This window comes from Topomyia yanbarensis, chromosome 2 (genome assembly GCF_030247195.1).
Source record: "Topomyia yanbarensis strain Yona2022 chromosome 2, ASM3024719v1, whole genome shotgun sequence".
NCBI lineage: Eukaryota > Metazoa > Arthropoda > Insecta > Diptera > Culicidae > Topomyia > Topomyia yanbarensis.
In genome coordinates, this window is record NC_080671.1 from 209320443 (window position 1) to 209345558 (window position 25116).

General features: G+C 38.5%; 1 protein-coding gene across 6 annotated transcripts in view; it reads left to right on the plus strand.

Annotated features, from left to right (window-relative positions):
* Window positions 1-25116, plus strand: part of LOC131682810 (polypeptide N-acetylgalactosaminyltransferase 2-like) — a 278322-nt gene that overhangs the window by 126546 nt on the left and 126660 nt on the right. Inside the window, exons 4-5 of one of the 6 annotated variants that reach the window (XR_009304158.1) lie at window positions 415-626; window positions 701-3355. The exons of 4 other annotated variants lie outside the window; for them this stretch is intronic. The gene's annotated coding sequence lies outside the window, so the exon portion shown is untranslated. Of the gene's footprint in view, window positions 1-414; window positions 627-700; window positions 3356-17744; window positions 17942-25116 lie in introns of those variants that run through there. One more of the 6 variants, XM_058964572.1, reaches the window with a different exon arrangement.

Below are 25116 nucleotides of genomic sequence, written 5' to 3' on the forward strand. Positions count from 1 at the left end.
ATAATGAATTCACAAAAAAAATTTGAAAGTTCAATTCTTGTTTGTTCTTTAAAAAAGTCATGTCATTTCTTGAACTACACCAAGTATTAGTGTGTGTGAATCGAAGAAGTAAGATATAACAAACAAAAAGAAAGAATAAGAAAACACGAATCCGCAGGTCCCGTCCCAGGCCAATACCAATAAACCTGTTCTACCAAATGTCAAACCGTAACCGTAACAAACCGTAACTTTAACTCGTCGCGTTCGGTAGTAGAAAATTTTTGTGAAAATTTATCGCGGTTTTTCCGGCGAAAAAGTAGTGCTACGCAGGAAGTCAGCGGATACCAGACGTGCTATCGTAAGGAGAGTATTTTGCGTATCATATCGTGTCGATGTAAGTTTGAAAAGAGACGTTTTTTTCTTTTTTCTTCGCAGGTGTAGCTGCTTTCAGATGGCAAACCTCAACCTACACCAAGAGCTTGCTGCAGAAAGAAGGATGGGGAAGAAGGAGAACAAATTGGATGGAATGGATGTAGGGAAATGCTGAACTGAGCAAAAGTATTGATCGAAGCGGACATTTTTTTACTAATGGACTGTTAGAAAGGACTAATGAAAATGATATCGAACTGGAAAATAAATGGGAAAAGGTAAGAAAATCGTTAAAATTATCAAGTGATACTGGATTCGGTTAAAATTACTAATTCAATTTATTATATTTTAGGAATCAAAGAAAATAATATGGAAGAAGTAAAAAATAAGGAATAATTTACAATATAGGAACAAAATTATAGAAGATTTCAAAAAAATTTACGTTGTGTAATAGCGAAAAAATAAGAAAACCGTAAGTTTCTGAAATTATCGATTAATATTAATTTAAAAAATAACAGTAGAGAATAAGAGATAGGACAAATCGTAGGAATTGCATACTAATCTAACTAATACTACTATTTACAATACTATTTATAACACGATGCTTGTCGTGCTTGATCCAATGTGGAAGAATCCACCTTGTAGTCACTACCTTTTACATAGCTGTTTTGGTGAAGTTGCGTCCACTACACAAAGGCTATGTTGGCGGCTACCGTTGCTTCATTTGTATTCTCTGAAAGCACACTGAGAGTTGCATAAGAGGCTTGCTCCTCTTTTCTTCGCTTGATCACGGCCGTTTGTCGAAATCATCGCAAGGGCTCGCTTTATGATTCATAGCATATTACTTTGTACAGGTCATTGCCCCTGCTCATTCTAAGGCGTCGTGAACCGCAATACTGGTTTAAAGAGTCAGCACAAACTTCTAATGATTTCTCAGCGCAGTTATCTTTCGGAGAAACAAACAAAGCTGCTAATAGCTGCCAGTAAAAAAATTTCCCCGTAGGTGTTTCTTCTCATCGTAATCTGTGGTTACTCCGAAGAGCTACATAGCTTGACTTCTTTCCACTTATCTGCTTAGATGAGAAGAACTGGGGATCATTTTCTTCATCTTCTTTTGATCCTCACTCACTGCCTGACAGCGTTTCGCTCGATACCAGTAATGTAGTAAACGCGACTCAAATCGTGGTTCAACACCAAACCGATTTAACGATCTAAACAAATCCGCGACTCTCCCAGAAATATGGGAAAATTCCTCCGAAATATTTAACGGCGAACGATAGTTTTGACTATTTTTGACATCGGACTTGAACAACGTCCTTAGAAAGTCTCTGTTTACCAGTTCAAGGTTAGTTGCCTCCAACTGACCTTTGATCATAAGTTCATAATCAACTTCTTCAGAGTTCAAATGTTCAGAATAAGGAAATCTATCCATTTTGTACGTGGATATGAAGTAGTATTTATTTATATAATTTGTATTAGGTATAATGAAACGTAGTGAGTATATAGTAAGGAATTGATAAAATAAATGTAAAAATATGGTAAAGAAGAGCAATAAACTTATTCTACAAAATATTTATGTATTTACAACTTAAACCAACTTAACCATTGAGCAAATCCAAACTAATCTAAGGGAAAAAAAAGATGGGTGGGTAATGTCTGCGACATAACCGGAGAGATGTAGAATACATAAGGAATACGTTCTTCAAATATGTTGATACTCATTGGAATTTTCGTACAAAAGGTGATTTGGGCGAGGAATATTTCAAATTATTCTTTACGAAAATGATGGTGGTCCTGAAAAGGACCGTTTTTGTTGGCGTTGTTGGCCTTGGTGAGGGAGATGGCTAACGGTGAAATGAATTGTTAGCATGAGGAAGTCGCATAGTACTGGCCAATGGCAGAACAGATAATAATTGATTCCTGAAAATCAATTTTTCTTTATTCATGTAAATTATAAATACTTACAAATCTAATAGAAGATTCCTGGTCATATTTCTGAATCATTAGTGCGAACATTGTGTAATTTGGTTAAGTACAATGAAAGTTACAAACTTTCCAAACTCGACCTTCTGTTCCTTCCGAAATATTGAAATGGGGTGTATATATTAAATCGTTAGTCGTGGTCACAATAAAAAAGATGGGTGGATAATGTCCGGAGCGCCGTGATTTCAATTCGAGACGTTAATTTAAATCTAATAATATTCAACAGAATCACGTTTGAATGGGAAATTTTCAAATAATTCTCTATGGTAATAATGGTGGTTCTGAAAAGAACCTTTGATATCGGCGTTGATGGTGATGCGCTGGATCGTTGGATATATTTGGCATGATAGTTACATGCCTGGCGAACTGTTTTGTAGCCTCGAACAAAACGACAAGACTGGCTTCTTCGAGTACCATTACGGCTGAACTTTATAAGCTTAGCTCGACTTTGAAATCCTGCACAATCTCACGAATCAGAAACTGGTAGGGCCATTTTGTTTGCTACTAGCACGGAGCTGCACAAAAAAATCATTTAATGCAGATAGTTCACTGAGGCTGCCAAAAAGCTCGAATAGAAGCATGCGACTTCAACGTTTCTCTTAAACACATGCAATTGAAGCAACACTGATCACTAGAGGGATGGTGAGGGATCACGCACATTCGTTTTGGTAATACTGATAATAGCAGTAGAAAGGAATGGAAAAGCAGTGCACGAAACGAGCAAGAGGATTATTTAAATTTTTGTTCCGTGTGCAAGCTACTTCTTTCCACACAACGTATTATGTTACTTGTTGAAAATTACACATCTTAAAATGAAAGTTTCAGTTTAACTCTCACTAGAACACAATTGATTGGTCCTGAAAAGAACCGTTGCTTTTATTGTAATTTACGCCCACTCCCAGCGGACACTGTGAGCCGGTTTGATTTCTTTTGCGAGAAAGTTACGTACTTGGCGCACTATTTTGTATCCTCAAACAAACCGACCAAGTAGGCATCACTGGCTTCATTACGGCTGAGTTTTGTAAGTGTAGCTCGACTTTGAAGTAATACACAAGTTTACGAACCAGACGCTGGAACGTTAGCCAGCGGATTAGTTGCTCCGTTGCCCTTTAGTTGGGGCGAAATACTGGCATGGCGACAGTTCCTGATCGGTAGTAGGTTGCAATGGGCCACCAGTAGCTGGGGCACTTTTGCGGACCGTCATCATTGCCAACTGCTTTCCTTCGGTGGACTGGCTGCTTGCTAATGCTTGAACGAATACGAATGATGAGGAAAACCGACCGACCAATATTCATATATGAAAACACGAGAAAGCACTACTATCGCTCTCTCGCTCGTTTTCGTGCCATTCCTGTGCCTTTCCTTTCCGTTCGGTTACCAATACTAGCATAACCAAAACGAATATTCTGTCTTTTCATCGCCTTCAATCTAGTGGCCAGTGCTAGCAAACTTGCATGTTCAGTTTTTCAATAACAACATTCCAACAATATTTTCAAAGAATGTTGCAGATTTGAAAAGAAGGAAGGAAAAGATTTTCACAAATCTAAATTCTTTTGTCTTATTTGTTGACGCTGATACTGGCCATGGGATAGTGGGGGAACACCCACATTCGTTTTAGTTATGATGGTATTAGCAGCAGAAAGGAATGGAAAAGCAGTGCACGAAAACGAGCGAGAGAGGATAATTTAAATTCTCTTTCTTTCTTTCCACACATCGTATTTCTTATATAGCTTTCTGAAAATTATTTGTTATACACCATAAAATGTAAATTTCAGTTTAACTCTTATTAACACATAACTAATTGGTCCTGTAAAGAACCGTTTATTGTTTTATTGCGGGAGCATAATTTAGACGCACTCCCCGCGTTATGCGCTTGGCGCACTATTTTGCATTCTCGAACAAACCGACCAAGTAGGCATCGTTGGCTTCACGGGGCATCATTACGACTGAGCTTTGTAAGCGTAGCTCGACTTTGCAGTCCTGCACAATCTCACGACCCAGACGCTGGAACGATAGCCTACTGATTAGTTGCTCTGTTGCCCTTTAGTTGGGGCGAAATTCTTGCAGGGCGACAGTTCCTGATCGGGTTGCGATGAGTCACCAGTAGCTGGGGCACTTTTTCCGACCGTCGTCATTGCCAACTGCTTTCCTTCGGTGGACTGGCTGCTTGCTAGTGCTTGAACGAATACGAATGATGAGAAAAACCGACCGACAGATATTTATATAATCGCGCTAATATGCACTACAATCGCTTTCTCGCTCGTTCTCGTGCCATGCATGAGCCTTTCCTTTCCGTCCGGCTTCTAATGGCCTAACCAAAGGAATATGACGTCTTTACCCCACCAACTGCTCTCGTCAAGCAACTCAATGCGAATAATCATAGGAACAAACATGTAGTGGACCTATATATAAACTTTTCATTATTTTATTGTTCCACCATAGTGACGGCTCTGTGCGGGATGGGCTGAAAATTTTCACTTTTCCGAGTTGTTTTCGAAAGATTTTTCAAAACACAATGTTTTGTTATTAGTGCATGTTATACATACTTCAAATTTTAATACAGCATAGTGGAACATATTTTCAACAAATTGGCCTAAAAATCAATCTGTTAAGTATGATAAAAGTTATTAACGTTCAAAATCTGACGCGGCGCCGCAGCCGATATTTTGAAACGGGACCCCTATATTGAAAGCTTAAATGTATTCTACATTAAAATGCCGAAGAAAGTTGTACTTTCCAACAAAAAAACGTGCCAAATCTTGTTGGGCGCCAATTGTAACCCGAGACAGTTGGAGCCGGAGCCTAAATCAATATTTAGCGGGTGGCTTCAGCGCCACTCCCGAAGGAGACCATTCGCCTTGTTCGGTGTGCCCAGCTATTGAGACCCCTCCTACGGGCGGGTACTATTTGTTTCAGAGTTCTGGCTCCAGAATGGTCCAACTGGACTCAGGTACCTTGATTACCAGTCTGAAAACATTCGCTAGAAATCAAAACAGTATACAAAGAAGGCCTCAGACCGGTATAATTGATTAGCTCTAACGCTTTTTATCATCACGGGCAAAGATCTACTCAAACACAAGGTCCCCAATCGTGGCCGATTTAGGAAAGGTGGAGTCGAAGAAAAAAGGAGTCAACTCTGCTCGCTGAAAACGGAAACGACCGAAAATCGTGAAACTACCTATACCAGAAAATACCAAAAAATAGTTTACTGCAAAAAAAACTGTTTAATCACTTCAACTCATAATTCGCTTACAAAAAAATATTTATTTCACATTTCGGGTCTCGAACCCAGGCCTTCCAACTTGCCAGCTAATTTCCTCGCAGCGCGCTAACCAACATGGTCACTGCCTATCCTGTCTCTCTCCCTTCCCCAAGCATATCAAAAATCTAACTACCTAACCTGGTGTTCATCCGAAAATGAGTGGCTTAACTTACGGTGCGTGCATATACAGTCGGCGTGTTTGCGTGTAATACGGCGATTTCATCGCTGACCTAGGATTTTCACGGGGTGGGAAAAATATAACCGCCGAACAAAAAAACTGATAATCGGGTTTCGAACCCGGGCTTTTTGAGCTTGTCACGAAAACGCTGTCACTTAGCTCACTGAACCGGCATTTGCGGGTTTAAACAAAATTGATCATGCGCATGTCAAAAAAAGGAAATGAGTACTCACACTACTATGGTTTTACGTGGGTCGCTCGAAGATCCTGTCCTGTTGCTCCCTAGCTAGCACGAATTTGACGGTCGTCGCTCTTCCGGATGGTTCACCGGGAACTTTGTAGCTGGATGGCGGGGTCAGAAGCGGTTGATGACGGATGATGATCGGTGTGACGGGATGCTGCAGCTTCAAACCTGCACGAAAAACACTCATCCAACGACAAGTTGGAATTAGGGCACGCACTGCACTGCCCACCATTTGCACCTTACCTTAATTCCGAATACCGACTCTAAACCACTGCTTCGATATGCGGGAAGCCACTTAACTTGTACGAGTTATAACTGGGAAGGGAAAACTAATTACTGGAAAAACTGATATAGAGAATCTCACGATTTTTATCTTTACCTATAAAACCACACCGAGGCGCGATAAAAAAAAACTAAACCACTCCTGCCTCTTCCACGATCCAGAACAAAGTGAAAAATCAGATCTTTGGAGTCCTCAGTTTAAAGCAAGAGTCATATCTTCGTGACCGGAACTACGCAATCGTTCACGAAATTACGCAAGTTTCCCCGAAGTCTTTTTGTATACGGCTTCAATTTCTTTTGAATATCCCCAGACCTCGATCCTCTACTACCAAATCCCGGGTGCTGCCGAATGGCTTTCAAAACCCAGAGACAAATAGTTTCCCCTCCACTATAGCTTATTCTGCGGTTAAAGGTCGCAGAAAGGGTTATCTCAAAAGCGGGGCGACGCCTGCGTCGCGACCACCCGCCAAAAGTAACTCGGCTCCAACCACGGCTGGATCCGGTGGGTGCTCAACCACTCATCTGACAGTTCATTCGAAGGAACTCCAACCAACCACTCACTCTCATTCACATTTCGGGAGAAATTAGAGAAGCTTTTACCCATGCTGAGCGGACCAGTTATTCGAGGGAGTTATTAACGTTCAAAATCTGACGCGGCGCCGCAGCCGATATTTTGAAACGGGACCCCTATATTGAAAGCTTAAATGTATTCTACATTAAAATGCCGAAGAAAGTTGTACTTTCCAACAAAAAAACGTGCCAAATCTTGTTGGGCGCCAATTGTAACCCGAGACAGTTGGAGCCGGAGCCTAAATCAATATTTAGCGGATGGCTTCAGCGCCACTCCCGAAGGAGACCATTCGCCTTGTTCGGTGTGCCCAGCTATTGAGACCCCTCCTACGGGCGGGTACTATTTGTTTCAGAGTTCTGGCTCCAGAATGGTCCAACTGGACTCAGGTACCTTGATTACCAGTCTGAAAACATTCGCTAGAAATCAAAACAGTATACAAAGAAGGCCTCAGACCGGTATAATTGATTAGCTCTAACGCTTTTTATCATCACGGGCAAAGATCTACTCAAACGCAAGGTCCCCAATCGTGGCCGATTTAGGAAAGGTGGAGTCGAAGAAAAAAGGAGTCAACTCTGCTCGCTAAAAACGGAAACGACCGAAAATCGTGAAACTACCTATACCAGAAAATACCAAAAAATAGTTTACTGCAAAAAAAACTGTTTAATCACTTCAACTCATAATTCGCTTACAAAAAAATATTTATTTCACATTTCGGGTCTCGAACCCAGGCCTTCCAACTTGCCAGCTAATTTCCTCGCAGCGCGCTAACCAACATGGTCACTGCCTATCCTGTCTCTCTCCCTTCCCCAAGCATATCAAAAATCTAACTACCTAACCTGGTGTTCATCCGAAAATGAGTGGCTTAACTTACGGTGCGTGCATATACAGTCGGCGTGTTTGCGTGTAATACGGCGATTTCATCGCTGACCTAGGATTTTCACGGGGTGGGAAAAATATAACCGCCGAACAAAAAAACTGATAATCGGGTTTCGAACCCGGGCTTTTTGAGCTTGTCACGAAAACGCTGTCACTTAGCTCACTGAACCGGCATTTGCGGGTTTAAACAAAATTGATCATGCGCATGTCAAAAAAAGGAAATGAGTACTCACACTACTATGGTTTTACGTGGGTCGCTCGAAGATCCTGTCCTGTTGCTCCCTAGCTAGCACGAATTTGACGGTCGTCGCTCTTCCGGATGGTTCACCGGGAACTTTGTAGCTGGATGGCGGGGTCAGAAGCGGTTGATGACGGATGATGATCGGTGTGACGGGATGCTGCAGCTTCAAACCTGCACGAAAAACACTCATCCAACGACAAGTTGGAATTAGGGCACGCACTGCACTGCCCACCATTTGCACCTTACCTTAATTCCGAATACCGACTCTAAACCACTGCTTCGATATGCGGGAAGCCACTTAACTTGTACGAGTTATAACTGGGAAGGGAAAACTAATTACTGGCAAAACTGATATAGAGAATCTCACGATTTTTATCTTTACCTATAAAACCACACCGAGGCGCGATAAAAAAAAAACTAAACCACTCCTGCCTCTTCCACGATCCAGAACAAAGTGAAAAATCAGATCTTTGGAGTCCTCAGTTTAAAGCAAGAGTCATATCTTCGTGACCGGAACTACGCAATCGTTCACGAAATTACGCAAGTTTCCCCGAAGTCTTTTTGTATACGGCTTCAATTTCTTTTGAATATCCCCAGACCTCGATCCTCTACTACCAAATCCCGGGTGCTGCCGAATGGGTTTCAAAACCCAGAGACCCCATTCCTGTGCCTTTCCTTTCCGTTCGGTTACCAATACTAGCATAACCAAAACGAATATTCTGTCTTTTCATCGCCTTCAATCTATTGGCCAGTGCTAGCAAACTTGCATGTTCAGTTTTTCAATAACAACATTCCAACAATATTTTCAAAGAATGTTGCAGATTTGAAAAGAAGGAAGGAAAAGATTTTCACAAATCTAAATTCTTTTGTCTTATTTGTTGACGCTGATACTGGCCATGGGATAGTGGGGGAACACCCACATTCGTTTTAGTTATGATGGTATTAGCAGCAGAAAGGAATGGAAAAGCAGTGCACGAAAACGAGCGAGAGAGGATAATTTAAATTCTCTTTCTTTCTTTCCACACATCGTATTTCTTATATAGCTTTCTGAAAATTATTTGTTATACACCATAAAATGTAAATTTCAGTTTAACTCTTATTAACACATAACTAATTGGTCCTGTAAAGAACCGTTTATTGTTTTATTGCGGGAGCATAATTTAGACGCACTCCCCGCGTTATGCGCTTGGCGCACTATTTTGCATTCTCGAACAAACCGACCAAGTAGGCATCGTTGGCTTCACGGGGCATCATTACGACTGAGCTTTGTAAGCGTAGCTCGACTTTGCAGTCCTGCACAATCTCACGACCCAGACGCTGGAACGATAGCCTACTGATTAGTTGCTCTGTTGCCCTTTAGTTGGGGCGAAATTCTTGCAGGGCGACAGTTCCTGATCGGGTTGCGATGAGTCACCAGTAGCTGGGGCACTTTTTCCGACCGTCGTCATCGCCAACTGCTTTCCTTCGGTGGACTGGCTGCTTGCTAGTGCTTGAACGAATACGAATGATGAGAAAAACCGACCGACAGATATTTATATAATCGCGCTAATATGCACTACAATCGCTTTCTCGCTCGTTCTCGTGCCATGCATGAGCCTTTCCTTTCCGTCCGGCTTCTAATGGCCTAACCAAAGGAATATGACGTCTTTCCCCCACCAACTGCTCTCGTCAAGCAACTCAATGCGAATAATCATAGGAACAAACATGTAGTGGACCTATATATAAACTTTTCATTATTTTATTGTTCCACCATAGTGACGGCTCTGTGCGGGATGGGCTGAAAATTTTCACTTTTCCGAGTTGTTTTCGAAAGATTTTTCAAAACACAATGTTTTGTTATTAGTGAATGTTATACATACTTCAAATTTTAATACAGCATAGTGGAACATATTTTCAACAAATTGGCCTAAAAATCAATCTGTTAAGTATGATAAAAGTTATTAACGTTCAAAATCTGACGCGGCGCCGCAGCCGATATTTTGAAACGGGACCCCTATATTGAAAGCTTAAATGTATTCTACATTAAAATGCCGAAGAAAGTTGTACTTTCCAACAAAAAAACGTGCCAAATCTTGTTGGGCGCCAATTGTAACCCGAGACAGTTGGAGCCGGAGCCTAAATCAATATTTAGCGGATGGCTTCAGCGCTACTCCCGAAGGAGACCATTCGCCTTGTTCGGTGTGCCCAGCTATTGAGACCCCTCCTACGGGCGGGTACTATTTGTTTCAGAGTTCTGGCTCCAGAATGGTCCAACTGGACTCAGGTACCTTGATTACCAGTCTGAAAACATTCGCTAGAAATCAAAACAGTATACAAAGAAGGCCTCAGACCGGTATAATTGATTAGCTCTAACGCTTTTTATCATCACGGGCAAAGATCTACTCAAACACAAGGTCCCCAATCGTGGCCGATTTAGGAAAGGTGGAGTCGAAGAAAAAAGGAGTCAACTCTGCTCGCTAAAAACGGAAACGACCGAAAATCGTGAAACTACCTATACCAGAAAATACCAAAAAATAGTTTACTGCAAAAAAAACTGTTTAATCACTTCAACTCATAATTCGCTTACAAAAAAATATTTATTTCACATTTCGGGTCTCGAACCCAGGCCTTCCAACTTGCCAGCTATTTTCCTCGCAGCGCGCTAACCAACATGGTCACTGCCTATCCTGTCTCTCTCCCTTCCCCAAGCATATCAAAAATCTAACTACCTAACCTGGTGTTCATCCGAAAATGAGTGGCTTAACTTACGGTGCGTGCATATACAGTCGGCGTGTTTGCGTGTAATACGGCGATTTCATCGCTGACCTAGGATTTTCACGGGGTGGGAAAAATATAACCGCCGAACAAAAAAACTGATAATCGGGTTTCGAACCCGGGCTTTTTGAGCTTGTCACGAAAACGCTGTCACTTAGCTCACTGAACCGGCATTTGCGGGTTTAAACAAAATTGATCATGCGCATGTCAAAAAAAGGAAATGAGTACTCACACTACTATGGTTTTACGTGGGTCGCTCGAAGATCCTATCCTGTTGCTCCCTAGCTAGCACGAATTTGACGGTCGTCGCTCTTCCGGATGGTTCACCGGGAACTTTGTAGCTGGATGGCGGGGTCAGAAGCGGTTGATGACGGATGATGATCGGTGTGACGGGATGCTGCAGCTTCAAACCTGCACGAAAAACACTCATCCAACGACAAGTTGGAATTAGGGCACGCACTGCACTGCCCACCATTTGCACCTTACCTTAATTCCGAATACCGACTCTAAACCACTGCTTCGATATGCGGGAAGCCACTTAACTTGTACGAGTTATAACTGGAAAGGGAAAACTAATTACTGGCAAAACTGATATAGAGAATCTCACGATTTTTATCTTTACCTATAAAACCACACCGAGGCGCGATAAAAAAAACTAAACCACTCCTGCCTCTTCCACGATCCAGAACAAAGTGAAAAATCAGATCTTTGGAGTCCTCAGTTTAAAGCAAGAGTCATATCTTCGTGACCGGAACTACGCAATCGTTCACGAAATTACGCAAGTTTCCCCGAAGTCTTTTTGTATACGGCTTCAATTTCTTTTGAATATCCCCAGACCTCGATCCTCTACTACCAAATCCCGGGTGCTGCCGAATGGCTTTCAAAACCCAGAGACAAATAGTTTCCCCTCCACTATAGCTTATTCTGCGGTTAAAGGTCGCAGAAAAGGTTATCTCAAAAGCGGGGCGACGCCTGCGTCGCGACCACCCGCCAAAAGTAACTCGGCTCCAACCACGGCTGGATCCGGTGGGTGCTCAACCACTCATCTGACAGTTCATTCGAAGGAACTCCAACCAACCACTCACTCTCATTCACATTTCGGGAGAAATTAGAGAAGCTTTTACCCATGCTGAGCGGACCAGTTATTCGAGGGGCCGCTCGATATTATTTACATTCATATCGTAGTACTACACACAGTCATAATGCTTTGCAAAATAATCAAGAACATGAAAAATATTTGATTTTTCAAAATCATTAAAAATTGCCTTTTGAAAAATAAGCGGGGCAAAACTCACCTGCTCGGGGGTAAAATGCACCACAACAACGGGGCATAATGCACTACAACAACGGGGGAGAATGCACCGCAACAACGGGGCAGAATGCTCGGTGAACAAGCAAGTAGTTTTGTTTTCTAACGAGATTTCACAAAAGTGTGCCATTAAATAGCCTTAGGTTATGCAATTAGTAGGTTTTCAGAACAATTTTTTTGTTTTCGATTAAAAAATCAGCCAAATCAAAGAAGAGGGCATTTTGCCCCCGATGGAGCAGATATAAATTTAGCAAAAAGTGAATTATTTAGTAGATTTTTCAGATATAGTGCGACAGAACAATGAACAAAGGTGTAAATAGAACTGGAATGCACTGATATAATAATACAAATTTCATTTATAAGAGCTGAAAATCCTAATTGCACGAGCCGCGATAATGACATGAGAAGAGCACGATATTGTCTTTTGTTTATTTCTCGAGCTGCTATTGATGTACGGTTATGAAATTTTGACAAAGTATGTTTACTTTGGCGGACTTCTTACTGGTGTTAACCTTTTCTACAAATTTTCTGTAGTTTTCGATATAAGCAAGGAGTGCATTTTGCCTCGGAGGTGCGTTTTACCCCATCTTCCCCTAATGCAATCAATGGTTTCGCCTGAGGCACGCGTCTAGAGCCGGGAGTGTCCCGGCATTTATTCAAAATTATCAAAAAGATTTTTAATATTTTGAATAAATGAAAATAAAAAAGAAATTTTTGATAATTTTGAATGAGAACCTCCCCTTAAATTGCTAAGAAGTCTAAAATCGGCAGAAAAATGACAGCACAGTTTTTTTAGTGCCGAATGTCACCAAAATGGATTTTTTGCGATAAAAAGATTTTGGGGGTATACAACATTTTTCAAACAATTTTTTGTATGTCATTGGATGCGTCCTACAACCTGTACTAGATCTGTTGAAATGTTCAAAATCACTGTAGCACCGTGTGATGTATTCAGTTTCTGTAGATGTTTTATTCTAGCTTTTATTTTAGACTCGAAACTGTGTTCGTCCACCTCCAGTTGGCTGCCTACATCGCATGCGTTCTGAAAACTAATGAATGACGTAAAGTGATATGTGTAAGAAATGTCGCATCTCATTGCTGAGTTGTTTTCAATAATTACTCTGAGCTTTCGACACTCGACATTTTGCCTTGGAACCACTGATGCTGGTGCTTTTTTGTTAAACCGCTTGATTTTAGTTTTCTTTTGACCGATAAATTCGAGCTTTCTTTAGATGTTGGTTCCTTCTTTAATTCATAAAAGATTTGTTGTTATTTTCGCCTTCTTATTGGGAAGGAGATACAATGCGCACTCTCGCCCCAGCATCATTTTTTAATTGCAAAAAAAAATACGGAATGCTTCTCTTAAAAAACTGAATATTGAAGATTTTTAGGCTACTGAAGTTTTGGAGATTCTGCTACTTACCTCAAAACCGAACGCTACTATATAATAAAATCTTTCATATTTATACGTATGATCAGTAAACCTAATTATATATCAAATTCATGCTGTTTCTATCGCTCGTATGGTTTAAAAATTTATTGTGATCATTGTTTTACGAGTAAAAGGTCCAAAAGGTCCAGACTATGAATGTCTCATAGTGTCAGTAGCATCATTGCGTCAGCCATATAATTGTCCTCTACATAAAGTTTCCCTTGCGAAGAGTCTGTCGACATCCCACAAAATGATTACGATATCAAGGTTTTGCGTTTTATCGTCCACTGCAGGAGTTGCTCGATTCAGAATTCAACATCAATTTCAGAAGATAGTCTAAGAAATAGTATTGTACTTTCGAAAAAAAATCAAATTTTACGTTGTGAGCTAGTTGAGTTCCACACCGTCACGATGGATAGAAATAAGCTGCAAATGATTGAAAGCCGCATAAAGGTTGAATTAACGAGCAAAATAATGAAATACTAGTTACCAAGAAATAAATCCCACTATTAATAGCTGAGTGCCAACGGTTATTTTGCTTAAGGGGCCGTACACAAATGACGTAGCTTTTTTTCGGCGGTTTTTGACCCCTCCCTCCCCCTCGTAGCATTTGATTACGAAATTCTAACCTCACCCTCGTAAATAACGTAGCATTTACATACCCCCTCCCCCTCGTCCCATGCAAAGCGCCCGGGTGATGAAAAAAAATTACATATGTTTTTATGTTCTTTCAAAATGTTTGACGACTTTTATCAACATTTTCATTATAACAGCAAATTGCGTGCAAAATAAGCCCATTTCATGACAAATGTAGTGTTGATAATTTTGTTTTGAATTTTAAATGTTAAGGGGAGCATGAAGACAAGTTCTCTTAGTTTACAATCGTGCAGCTGCCAATGATTCTAAGAACCATACGTTCATCTAAATTACTAAATTTTGTTTGGTTGAATCCGAACTGAAAATTTAATTCAGCTTCCAAACTAAGTCTACTAGTTAGCAACATTAGCTAACTAATGTAGCAAGTGGAATTCGCGTACAAAATCTTTTCATATTTTTGTGAACTTGTAATTCCGTGAATCGTAAAATTTACCTCATGAAAAACCGCATCAAAAGTTGAATTTAAATTCATTTCTCTTGGGAATGGAGGAACATTAAATTGTTTTCTCTAAACAATGGGTTTGAAACTTAATGCTACGTCGCCCAACTTCTGACCCTACGCTCCCCCTCGTCACACTTCGTCACAAATTTGGTATACCCTCCCTACCCCCCAAAATGCTACGTCATTTATGCATGGCCCCTAATAGTGAATGTATACTTTCACGATTCAAAAGCTAGTTTCCATCGCAAAAGAGCTTCGCTCATCCGCAGAGGGAACACATGGTTATTTTACGCTCCATTCAGTCGAGTATCATACCACGTGCACCAAAACCAGGCAAAAAATATGCATAACTGCGCTTAGGCTGCAAAGAATCAGGTGTGACGAATACGAACTGCTCATCATTACCTTCCATATGTACGGCTCATTGTGGGAGTTAGCGAACGGTACGCTAGTAGAAGGCTGTTAAAATGGATATATGCTCTGTCCTAAACAAAAAGTCATTATAGAATCATATATAAATTTAGATAATTCATGATCTTCGATAATTGATTATATGATATGATAATTTTATACAACGTTCACACTACGAGTTAAAACGTGTTTTAACGCTATCTTGATGACATTTTTCGTGTTGCTAATTATTATAACATGTTTTAACTATGTAGTGTGAACGTAGTATTATTTTTTTAATTTTTACATGTAATCTAACATACGACACAGAAAAGCATTATATCTACAGAAAATTTAGAATAGGACGTAAGTAACAATGAGAGATTCTCTTTGGAGTTTTTCTTTTCTGTTCATTACTCGGCCATTTCAACATTTACTACTCTACTCTTTGCATAATATTCTAGTAAAAACCGTCGGCTTTCGATATGTACTGGAAAATTAGTGCAAAACGTTGTAATGACGTCGTAATAAACGAAAGAGAAAGTAAACGTCCTATTGAAAATTTTCTCTAGATATGCTTTAATTTAACCTGTATCCTTGCTACACGGAAAACCGATTCATCACAATTTCAACTAAAAAATTAGTTGAGTTTTTGGTTTCGTTTAGTTAATATTTGGGCGAACTAAATTTTTGTTGAAAACAATAATCCAATGTTGTTGGTTTCATGCTGTCAGTTTCAGTCTGGACACGAACGTTTCAGCCTAGCACAAAACTTAAAAAGCTAAAGAACAAAACTTAAAAAGCTACCTAAGCTAAAGCTTGAAACGCTTGTCTCAGTTTGTAACGCTTGTTTTAGTCCAGACACAATTGCATATGCCGTTACACTACCTTTTCAGCCAAGACACAAACGACCAGAATTCAACTAATCTCATTGTTGAATTAAACTGCTTCATCATAAAATACAACATAGGATATCTCAAACGTTTTGTTTCACCGACCGACGGATGAAAGGTATGGAATTAAATTGTTGAAATATTCCGTATGTCAGTAATTCACACGTAAATACAATACATAGTTATGCTTCTCATAATGTTATCTTTTTATAAACTACACTCTTAAATGAGACGAAATAGCCAAAGGTATTTAAGGATTGGTGGTAATTGATTGATGGTTTCAATTTTAGATGAAAGGTGTAATTTTTTTTTTCTATTTAGTCAGCCAGCACTACAAAAAACTTTATACTTATTCCACATCTAGCTTGGAATCTCAAAAGATGGAAAATAATTATCATATTGCATATTACATTAGTTAATAATTCAAATTTTACTATATAATCGACTAAATACGAAATAGAATGATTTTGACAATTTTCGACAATACTTTCAACATTCAGTACACATGTATTGAAAAAAATGTCAATCAAATTCATTCCTTTATTGAAATGTTTTTGAAGAAAAACTAGATTAAACCAAAATGAGGTCAGTTGAATTTCTCTTTTTTTTTGTGTACTGGTTCAGGCATGTATGAACATAATTGCTGTCGCTACCTTAACGTATTTCAGTAAGGTGTGCATCTTAGCTACTTTGCTGCCATTTCGTATGATGTGCGTCTTGAATCAAAATCAATAATAATTTTCAATAAACTATTATTTGAGAATCTCGCAAAATTAAAAGAAAATTTAGTTACGTTTTTAATTTTTCTGTTGAAATCAACTAATTAGGAAAACAAGAATTTGTTTTATTATTTCTTCATCGAATGGTTTTCAGTGTGTAAATGAAACAAATGAATTAATGTGTTAAAACGAACCAGGCTAAAATTTTGCTCCTTCACTTTTGGCCTCAATTGGCAATAACCAGGAAGGATTCTTCAGTTTCGCTTTGATTGTACTAGTCCTGACATTTCCGTATATGCTCTGACTCGACAAAAACGACAATTGAAACAGAAGGTGAAGGCTTTTCCTCTATAATTTACCTGATACCAAATTGGACACTTCTGGAGCTAAAATTTCTCACTACTCAGAATATAAATTTCTTTTATTATAAATATTAGAGCATTACTTTCACGCAACAACATCATCACACAAGTTGACTCTGTGGTAATGCAAAAACCTATGGTAATGGTAATTAATTTTTTTATATTGCCGTTTTTGTTTATCTTCTCCCCCCAATAAATTAATTTGCATATCAACATAAAACGGCAAATCCATGCACATGGTCCGTTATATTATTTGGTTCGTATTATCTCATATACAGCATTTCCCCGATCTAATGCGGTAGCTGAATACTGTCGTTTAATGGATACTAGTGCATACTTAGTGTTGTTGATCTACGATTGGTTCAAACCCAATTCAAAAATGTTTGAATTTATACTCCTAGCCTCATAAAATCAATGTGTGAGTGTGGTTCATTTTAATTTCGCTTTTTTTCTCACTCCAATTATTACACATGCCACAGCATTACCATCAGCAGCAACACAGCAAACAATCGTACCGTGCCAGCATGCAACCGCATAAAACAATGAATGGAGAGGCATGAGATGAAAAGTAATGCTTTCAAAGTCAGTTGTTAATCTTGGACCGAACCGCACGCACATTAGCTGTACTGCCAGCTTACGGGAATTTGCGATCGAGTATTCATTCAATCGTGCTCGAATTGGGAGTGAGGTTTTGTGTGTAGTACTCCAAAATTAGCTCAGTGCAATAGAATACTTGAAGAGCCACAATATACCCTAGTTTCAGAATAGTTTAAGCCTTGGAGCAATTGTGCAATGAGTAATAAATTTGGTTGTCTGCCTGTTATTACTACATTGTCTAGTCATCCATGAGATCAAAAAAGTTTGAATGCAGTTACCTTCGTTATATTCTGCGAAAGTTCACAGCGAATCGCGATTATTGGATGTATCAAAAACAATCTTCAGACTCAAACAGCAACGCACCAGAAAAAGTGTATTCGCCGATCAAGAGAGTAAACGAGGTAAACTAAAATATATTTAGATATGCACTGTACGTAGGTACCATTGAAGCATGATTCGCATAGTGAAAGGCATGTACATATCATGTCATAAATCGTGATGCGCATTTTTTTCGAACCGAAGAGTACCGCTTTCAAATTAGTTTCTTTTCTTGCGAGTTAGACTATCGTTTTGTTAAATTGTTGGCTTGATAGTAGAGCCTAGACAATATAAGAAAATACATACCTTCTAAGTTATGCTGAGAAAATAATAGTAATAATTAATGCTCAACAGTTCAACCACTTATTTGGTGATTAGTGTGTGCATTACCCTAAGACTAGGTTCATGGAAAGGTTCAAATAACTAATCACAATGAATGGATAAGTTTTCAGAATATTTATATAGAGTAGAATGGAGTGAGGTAGCCAATTGCATTCATTAGTCCGCAATACATGTTAAAAGTTGAGTGTCATGCTCGCCGCCGATTGCAAATAGTGGCATCACTTATGAAGAGCTAAGTACTACACGACGGAATATTTTCGTGAATTACTTTCATTTGGTGCAACGAAATAATTGTTTTATATTTCTTATAAAAGAAATGTATAGAATTCGCTCAACTTTCAAGATTTTTTCCGAGGCCCGGAGGGCCAAGTCTTATATTATTGGGACAATGTCTGTGTGTGCGTATGTAGCGGACAAATTCTCATTCGTGTTTCTCAGCAATGGGTGAACCGATCTTATCCAAACCAATTGCAAATAAAAGGCCTCACACCCAGACAGAACCTACCTTTCGAACGAACTATAGTTTGTTGAAATCGGACTATAAACGAAGGAGATAGATGAATACGGATAACGGATTCTTGCCGTTCCCCAATATCTAGAAATAATACCAAAAACCTGTTTTAATCCACCTAGAGGTGCAATTGTGCCTTTCTCATTTCTGCAAACTATGATTTAATAGCTGGTTCGCACAATATAACATTATCGAAATGTCTTTCATTCTTATTACACTTCACGGAAACGCTCCCGATCGCATAGCAACTAATATATTAGTCGAATTTCTGAAATCGATTGGTTAAAATTTGGTACAGCTAAACGATTGTTGATTTTTTTAAACTTTCATTTTTGTTTTTGAATGAACAAAACAGTTGCTGAAACAACTAAATCATCTAGTTGAAAATGCGATGCTGTCAGTTAGCAAAGACACACACCATCCGAATCAGCTCATCAAATAGCTGTAACAACTAATATAATTGTCGATTTCAAGATTGGTGCGAGTTGAAACTGAAAACCGAGATGGTTGTTTCAGTCAATTGTAATATTGGAATAATTCCCAACCAGTTGTAACAACTAATATAATTGTTGATTTCAAGATTGGTGCGTGTTCAAACTAAAAACCAAGATGGTTGTTTCAATCAATTGTATTATTGAAAAATATCCCAACCAGTTGTAACAGCTAACGATTTTGTTAATTATAAGGAGGATTTGTTACCCAGTAAATAAAAAGCCAAATTATCTTCGAAGAAGTTTATTGCTATCATATCAATGGCTTGATTTATCCAAACGCGTTGTATCACTAGGAAATATAAATATTAACACTGTTCAGCGCCAATACGTTTACATTAATTCTATTTTATAAAAAAATATATATGGTAAGTATATATATAAGAGCACCTTTGTGCATTCATCGCGGTATCGGTTCGAATCGGAGTTTTCTATGTGATCGCACTCCACAACCCGTAACTCCGGAGCCGGAAGTCGGATGGAGATGGAATTTAATATCAGTTTCCGGGGACGCAACACCTTTCATTTAAGACTAAATTAATCAAATCGGTCTAGCCATTTTCGAGAAACCAATATAACCGTTATTCTGAATTTGGATGCTTCCGGAACCGTCGATGGTGGCCAAATAGACTTTGAATGACTGTAGGTGATCTAGATCTACAAATTCAACAGTTGTGTTTACATTTTGGAAAAAAAAATCACCTTTTTACATTCATGGCAGTATTCGTTAGAATCGGGATTTGCTGCGTGATCGTACTTAAATCAGGACCTGTAATTCAGGAACCAGAACTCGGATCCACACAAAATTCAACAGCAGCTGATGGACCTTTCATTTAAAATCAAGTTTGTCAAAATCGGTTCAGAAAATTCCGAGTGCTGGGCGAATGACCTATAGGTTAAAGCCCCAATAAACAATAATAATAATAATAAAATTCCGAGAAACCGACATGGACAAATCAACAAATTTTGTTTTGTAACCATACTCTTCAACTCGTAATCCGGAACAAGATGTCGGTTGAAAATGAAATTCAATAGCAACGTATGGGAATATTATACCTTTCATTTGAATCTTAGTTTGTAAAAATCGGTTCAGCCATCTCTGAGAAACCGATGTGGACATACATACATACATACATACATACATACATACATACATACATACATACATACATACATACATACATACATACATACATACATACATACATACATACATACATACATACATACATACATACATACATACATACATACATACATACATACATACATACATACATACATACATACATACATACATACATACATACATACATACATACATACATACATACATACATACATACATACATACATACATACATACATACATACATACATACATACATACATACATACATACATACATACATACATACATACATACATACATACATACATACATACATACATACATACATACATACATACATACATACATACATACATACATACATACATACATACATACATACATACATACATACATACATACATACATACATACATACATACATACATACATACATACATACATACATACATACATACATACATACATACATACATACATACATACATACATACATACATACATACATACATACATACATACATACATACATACATACATACATACATACATACATACATACATACATACATACATACATACATACATACATACATACATACATACATACATACGTACATACATACATACATACATACATACACACATATACACACATACACACACACAGATATTTTGCGATCTCGGCGAACTGAGTCGAATGTTATATGAGACTCGGCCCTCCGGGCCTCGGTTAGAAAGTCGGTTTTTGGAGCAATTGCATAACCTTTCTATATGAGAAAGGCAAAAGAATAATATTTAATTAGCTTAATCAGCATGAGTTCAATGTTATCTTCATGTGAATATATTTTGAAATGTTGGTGTAATGGGTTTGAAAGTGGAGAGAATGGGGGGTTAGTAGAGTGGGAGTGGAGGATGCGTCAGAAATCCTTCATCTTAATTCGGTATACGAGGTGGATGAAGGAAATGCGGGCGTGAGGGTGGTCCAAGGGAAGAGGAGTGATGAAGGAGGGAGGTGTAAGGGCAAGGCGGGGGGCGGTGGAGGGGCGGCGACGCTATACTCAACTGCATATTTTGCCTTCCATTTGAGACTTGGTTTGAGAAAATCGGTTCAGTCATCACCGAAGAACCGATATGACTTTAATTGTGGAATATGCCCGGAATTCCGGACTTCCTATATTCAAAGAATTCCTTCAAACTATATTCAAAGAATGTTTGATTGACAATCAGTGATCTAAATCTGCGATTAGAAGTAATTTGGTGACCATTTCAATAGTTTTTAGCCTCTGAGGTATTACGATTGTACCGATTTATATGGGAAATTCCAGTGTATCCTTACTAACACCCCTGTAACTCCGGAAGCAAGAGTCAGAACCGAATGAAATTCAGCAGCAGTCAATGGTATTACTGTATCTTTCATTTGAAATCAAGTTTGTAAAAATCGGTAGAGAATTCGTTGGGTGTGACATTAGCTTAGGAATAGGTGGCCAATGTGGTCAAAGCTGCTTTGATTGATCATTAGTGATCCAGACCCGCAAACTAGAATAATGTTACATCAATTTTAATATGTTTTTCATCATTTGAACATCATGGTGGTACCAGTTTATATTCAACTCGTAACTCCGGAACCGGAAGTCGGATCAACTAAAAATTCAATAGCAGCTTATGGGAGCGTTATACCTTTCAGATGAAACTAAGTTTGCGAAAATCGGTCCAGCCATCTCTGAGAAAATTGTGTGAGTTTAAATGACACACACATGCACAGACACACACATACACACACAGACATTTGCCGATCTCGACGAACTGAATCGAAAGTTGTATTACACTCGGCCCTCCGGGCCTCGGTTAAAAAGTCGATTTTTACAGTGATTGCATAGCCTTTCTTTATATGAGAAAGGCAAAATATTAAATTGACTATTACCGCCAAAACTGCTAAGTTGAGGTCTTCCGAGAAGTTATTGGATTTAATATGCTCTTTCTTTTGACATTATGTGTTCACTTATGCCCCCTATAAGCAGGCCCGATGAGAGGGGGGGTCAGCCGGGGCAATTGCCCTGGGGCCCGGGTCGCGTTTGGGGGCCCGAATTTTTATCCGGAAGATGGGTGAAAACGTCTGGTATTCATAGAAGAGCAAGAAAAATAAGAATTGTAATTTCTTTGTAATTATTCACCCTATTAAATTGTCACATGATGAAAGCGGAGAAAAATTTGAAAGACATTTTAATCTAATAGCTTGAGAATTCGAAATTGTGGATACCAGAGCTTTATTTTATATTTAACTTTTTTCCTTTTTTATTTCGACTATGTTAGTCACATTTTCTTTTTACATTTTAACGACATTCAATTAGCTAGAGATTACTGGGTAGGGAAATTTATGAAAATTAGAGCCATAGTACTCAAGTGAGAGCAAGGATGTGATGTAAACAGATCGGAAAACTAGAAGTGGCTTAATATCGTACGGGCTTAATCTTTGTCTTCTGTTAATGAGGGTCGAGCTTAGGCAGTATAACTACGAATCGCCCGAGTTCACTAACATGTGTCCTGGTATCGATAGACGTGTCCATCTTTACCGTGACAACCGACGATATATTTAACATTTGTTAAAACAAACGTTCTTAGAGGAGTTGTCTACTTTATGTACTAGGTCAACAAAACCGAGTTTTTTGTTTGAATTGGCAGAATACTTTACAAAACGTTCAGAAGCCAATTCAATGTATTTTCGAAGAGAACAGCGCCAAACAGAAATGCAAGCACACGGACGTATCCGTCCTCTTCTGCGTTCGTTTCTTTACTGGTGGAACCGGTTGTTGGATTGCAGACACTGGGAGTATTTTATTGAGTGAATATTTGTTTCTGTAAGATCCACAAATCTTGGTTTTGAAGCTTTTTTGTGGTTTGGCATAAGATAACGATGTGCTGTTAGCGGTTATAGTAGGCGGACTTTTCTTAGCTACTTCTGTACAATGTTTTAGGTGGTGCAGTGTTTTTTGGAGAATTTGCGCATAGGAATCTGCCCTGGGTGCATAACCGGTGTTGTCTGATGAGATGTTCCATGTTCGGTTAATATGCATAAAATGGTTTTGTAAAAAGGAATTAGTTTGTTCACAAGCATTCTCACCACAGGAAAAGGATTAGAATTACCCTGGAAAATGTTCCTCAATGTTATTAAATCCATTTCTCCGTACCTTGATATAAACTTTTTTTTATCGCCATGTCAGGAGTGGGCAGAGATAAATCGTATAAGCGCACCTGTTTAGAGCCGTTGTCTATATATATACGGGGATGCTTTAGTTAACGTTGCCGCATTCGTTGGCGTGTTGTATGTTGTTTCGCGTAACGAATGACTGTGATTAATGTTTTATATGGTGCAATTGTAGGATATTAGCTCCTGCCACATTGAGCACCTTTTTCACTTTTAGTAATTGTTTCACTTCTCGAATAGCTGGTCTCAAACAACATTTCCAAAAAAAAACAATAGCAACACAATTTATCCACAGTGGGGCTAGTTTTTGCCGGGGATCTATGGCGGAACGATTTTAGCTTGGACTCCGGGAGGGATGAGAAGGTAGACTGACCTTAATTAACCGGTAATTGAAATAAATTTTTATTTGTGTATTTGTATTTTTATAGCACGTTAAAATAATTTTTCGCCAAAAATGCTTTGTGTTAAGATGGAACACTAATTTTGGGCGTCGCTAGAGATGTTTGTAATATCCATAAGAAGCCAATTGCTATGTGCCAAATAAGGAAATCAAATCAGTTCAATTCAGTCACCAGTACTAGCAGTCGTTTGCCCGCTGTACTCGCAGTTGTTTTATTTGCGTTTAATTCCTTATTACTGCGTTCTGTGTCATTTTTTTGTCTATTACTGCATATTCCAACAGCGTATTAAAACCGACTTCTACATTAAAACATCACATTCCTTTCCAAAAAAACCTTCATAAAAGCTATGATTAGAAAATTTTCTCGGTTATTCAATATTTTTAATCCTACAACGGTTTTTTTTTGGGGTACATTTGTACCCCAGAGCTATTTGCAATCCCTGTTATTCCGTTACGGTTTATTTTAACTGCAAGCAAACTTTATCATAAATCAATTTGATTATTAAACTTCCATTAAAGCTGGTGCAACCTATTTGTTTCACTTAAATAACCTAACAGTGCCTGCTTAAAATTTGTCTGGGGTACAAATGTACCCCACAAAACCGTTTACGTTAGTGTTTTATCATGTGTATATAATTCGGAAAATTTATTATATCTTTTTTATAAGCAAAATATCGATACATAGTAACTTGCGTGAAATTGTATAGGCTTCAACACTGCTGAACAATTAAATCTGTTATTTGATTTAATAATGCTACTATAGCAAAGTAACTAGAAAAGGCGCTTGGATCGTAATCGTATTTTTTGGTTTTGATGTCAAAATATGATTTGTATATAATATGTACTACGCACCACTCAATTCCTCATCTTCTGTAGCCCAAGTTCTGGAACGTACAATGCACTGGTCTGTTCCTTCATCGCCTATTTTAACTTCGTTACTGCATATTGCTGTATATTTACTATTTGTATTGTATTTGTATTTGGTGTTCAAACAAGCATCGGAATAAATGCACTTTTTGGTCGGTTTTTGAATTATTTACTATTTGTTCAAAAGGCAATTTAATAATATTTACAACGCCGTATAGATAGTAAAAATCGGTTAGAAGCTTCCGAAGTTATAGCAATATTAAGGTTAAAAGGGGATGTTGACGTATTTTTAGGACAAATTGTATAAAAA